The sequence below is a fragment of the Aplysia californica genome, unplaced genomic scaffold (assembly GCF_000002075.1).
Source record: "Aplysia californica isolate F4 #8 unplaced genomic scaffold, AplCal3.0 scaffold00630, whole genome shotgun sequence".
Classification (NCBI taxonomy): Eukaryota; Metazoa; Mollusca; class Gastropoda; order Aplysiida; family Aplysiidae; genus Aplysia; species Aplysia californica.
The window spans coordinates 257,537-260,219 of NW_004797900.1; positions in this window are offsets into that span (position 1 = coordinate 257,537).

Here is a 2,683-nt window from a genome sequence, read left to right on the forward strand (position 1 = left end):
TATATATTTTTTCTTATTGTTTGTCTGTATTTCTTTGCAGGATTTCAACCAGCAGCTTGACAACCTCACTGAACATTTTGACATCCCCAAAGTGAGCTGGACTAAATAAGACTTTGGACTCGTCAGTTCTTCACCACATGATAGATGTACATGTACTACCCCATTCTCAGTGGTCATCAATCTGTTTGCTTTTTTTTATGCTCCCATTTTTAGAGTCATGCTCACTCATGTTTCCTTTTTAAGTGTAATAAATGCCTCTATGGAGTGCCACATTTTTCTCTCTTGTTCTTTGTTGTGTGTCTACACTTTTTTTTTCCCCTCCTAATTCTTACTATCGTCATTTGCCTCTACTTCTTTTGTACGTTTGTCACCCTCTTGTGACCCGCAATTTCCAGGGTTTCTTAATAGTTGAAGCAGACTTTGTGCTGTTGAAGATAGAGAGGTGAGCAGAGTAGATCTGGTTCCCTGTAAGGACTTCTCTGTTGACATCCACCCCGTGGCACGCATATGACCTTATGCAGTTGTGAGCGCCGTAAAACCTCTACTTAAACAAACTTTTTTTTTTGAGGGGGGGGGGGGGGATTATTGTACTTAAGTCTTTTACTTTCTTTTTTTTTTCATTGTAATTGTATGTGTTTTTATGCCCTCATCAACACAATTTAGATATACTTCAATGCTGCCTGGCGGGGAGAGTATACGCTGAGAGGGTACAACATCGCAGCGGAAAGACTGGGATACTCAAAGAAATATATCTCCCCACTCAGGAATTGAACTGATCTACAACAGGGAACTGCTGCTTTTTCTTTCCTAATCTTAATTTTTACTTTACTTCTTTTTACATGTTTGTCACTCTCTTGTGACCCGCAATTTCCAGGGTTCCTTTTTAGTAGTCGAAGCAGACTTTGTGCTGTTGAAGCTTGAGAGGTGAGCAGAGTAAGCCTGATTCCCTGTAAGGACTTCTCTGTTGACATCCACCCTTTGGTGCTTATCTGACGTTATTATTATGCAGTGACTTTGCAAGTGCCGAAAAACCTCTACTAAAACATAAAATAAAGACCAGAACACCCACCAACCACCTGCCCTTTATTGTAGAAACGGTGAAGACGCAAAACAAACAGAATACGTGAGTGTCATGTCATGGTGGAATCAGGCGCTCGTCACTTTTTGTGCATGTGGAGATATTGGCGTCATCTTAAAGCCTGTACATTTGCCTTGCCTTCGATGAAAAAATATCCATCTATTCGTTTGTTGCCGGACATTGGTCAGTTACCTGAAAATTGACACTTCGGTTGATGAGTAACACACAACGAAGTGGCAAGAACACTCATCCACTCACTCACCTACACACACACTACACACACACACACATGCACACACATACTCATACAGACACACATATGCACACACACATACACTCACACACATAGGCCCATACATAAACACACGCATACAGAGAGAGAGATTTGTTTATTTATTTTGTGCGTGTGTGTGACACCGCCAGAAACCGACCTGTCCCGAACCAAACCGAACCGAATCGATCCAGCCAATGGGCGTGAACCGTCACAAAGAATTGCCTAGCCTAATGTCAAATCTGTCCCCGTGGTTTTATGCACCCCGCATAATTTAGCAAAATTTGATCATTTTTTGCATAATTTCTGATTATTTTCCTTTACCATCCTTTGTAAAAAAAATAACAGAATCGCTTAATTTCATATTTTTGGGCTCAGTTTGCTTAATAATTTCTTACTTTTTCTTGCATAAAACGACAGGGACAGCCTAATGTGGGTGGTTGGGGGGTGTGCAGCGTTAAGCCACAATTCTTTTTCTTATTTACTCAACAACTATCCCTCTTGCTGTTTTTGAGATTCTGTCTTATTTCTGTCCCCGTCGTTTTATGCAAGAAAAAATCTTAAATTATGCAAACTGAGCCCAAAATTGAGAAATTATGTGATTCAGTTAATTTTAACAAAGAATGATAAAGGAAAATAATCAGAAATTATGAATAAAAAGGATCAAATTTTGCGGGGTGCATAAAACCACAGGGACAGTTATTTGTCCGTTGAAAGCACCACGGTATGGTCTTCATGCATCTCTCTTCTCATCCACTTTCAAATCCCTCTCCTTCTTCACTTCAACCAGCAACACTGCGAACGTCATTACAAACAGCCAAGAGAAGCATCTTTGTGTTTAGATTTGTGGTGGCTCGTGCTCTTACCTCCCCTTCTTATGCTTACCTGAATCAATTCCTCTGCTCCACGAATTCAGTCTCTCACCCTCCGCTATCCGCTCCTTCTCTCTCTCTCTCTCTCTCTCTCTCTCTCTCTCTCTCTCTCTCTCTCTCTCTCTCTCTCTCTCTCTCTCTCTCTCTCTCTCTCTCTCACTAGTCTGTCTCTCTCTCTCTTTCTCTCTCTCTCGCTCTCTCTCTCTCTCTCTCACTAGTCTCTCTCTCTCTCTCTCTCTCTCTCTCTCTCTCTGTGTGTGTGTCTCTCTCTCTCACTAGTCTGTCTCTCTCTCTCTCTTTCTCTCTCTCTCGCTCGCTCTCTCTCTCTCTCTCTCACTAGTCTCTCTCTCTCTCTCTCTCTCTCTCTCTCTCTCTCTCTCTTCTCTCTGTGGGTTGTTGGCGGGTGCTCTGGTGTGGTTTGTTCCTTCTCAAACATCTGTCGTATTTATCTCCCCTTCTTCT